Consider the following 1360-nt stretch of genomic DNA (forward strand, 5'->3'; position numbering starts at 1 on the left):
GTAGAATGCCTGGTGGGTCATCCAAGTGCACTGCAGAAAGCCAAATGAAGGTCAAACACAATAGTGTGACAGGAGGAAAGTAAAAGGAAATAGAGGAAAGGACAAGGAGGCAAAAGAGATTTATAGAGGTATAAACATAGACATGTACATATGTAAATATATTAATATATAATGATGGGGATATAGGTCTATGTACATATATGTATAGGTTAAGGATTAAAGTAGCAGATGGACATTGGGCCTCTACTCTAGTCCTCCCTCAATGCAAGAACAATTTGTTCTAATAAGCTGGCGTTCCTTGATGCTCACCTTCCCAGCACAATCACTGAAGATGAAATGGGTGCATAAGCAAATGTAGTGAAGAAAGCTGATGGTGCCTGGCTATTACAAGATATAGTGTCTAAGTTCATAGAGGTGTGGGATATAAAAAGACTTCCCCAGCCTTGTCTCCCCCAAAGATAGGCCAAGCATTAAAGGCTATTTGCCAGCACATGATGGGAGGTCAGATGCATTCAGCCTTCAGACTACTGTCTGGTCCCACCACAAATGGAGCCCACTCCCTGCTGTTAAGGACAATGGATTACTTCTCCCTGAAGGCTTTCAGCCATCAGTCTGGTCCACTGTAGGTGGGATTCACAACCTACTGATAATGGTTTCAAGGGGGAGCCAGAGAACAGGTCAAACTGGCTCAGTGACATCCAAAATTAGGCTGCTTCCCTGTATGTAGGATCTGCCCATCTTGTCACATGTATACTCCCAATCCCTCCCCTTCCTATTGTGTGTATACCCCGAGATTGTCCCCCTCTCATCACTGTATTGCCTATAGCACAACCCCTTCCTGTGACATAAGTCCTTATCTGTAATTAGGGGGCTTACACTCCCCCCCAAAGATATATAAGCCTTGGTTAGAAATAAAGAACTCTCTTCCCCTGGCTCTCTCTCCAGGTCCTCGTTCCCCTGTTCCTGCCCTCTCATCTTCTATCTCCATGTGGACCGCCAAGCGTGGCTGAGGGGAGCATGCTATCATGAAATGTGTCTGACTCCATTATTTCAATCTCTCTTATTCTCTATGACTTTACTATCATCTTTACTTATTATTGCCATACAATTGAGCCTGTCAGGCCTGTGATGATTTGTTAGGGGCTGGCTCCCCTAACATAAAGGCTTGAAGTTAAACAAGCGGCCATCTAGCAGGGAAGCAACAAAGTCCATGTGGAAGAAGCACACCAACCCACGTGAACATGAGGTGTCAATGGGATCAATTATTAGGCATCAGAAGACCCAAAACAAACAACCATTTTGATGCGAACGAGGGGGTTTGGAATGGAGACCCAAAGCCCATCTATAGATAATTGGACAA

General features: G+C 44.6%; 1 protein-coding gene across 1 annotated transcript in view; it reads right to left on the bottom strand.

Annotated features, from left to right (window-relative positions):
• CCDC83 (coiled-coil domain containing 83) overlaps positions 1–1360 on the bottom strand; it is a 67120-nt gene that overhangs the window by 10462 nt on the left and 55298 nt on the right. The window lies entirely within an intron of this gene.

The sequence above is a fragment of the Echinops telfairi genome, unplaced genomic scaffold (genome assembly GCF_000313985.2).
Source record: "Echinops telfairi isolate 266 unplaced genomic scaffold, ASM31398v2 ScPeMD7_1713;HRSCAF=2227, whole genome shotgun sequence".
Lineage (NCBI taxonomy): Eukaryota > Metazoa > Chordata > Mammalia > Afrosoricida > Tenrecidae > Echinops > Echinops telfairi.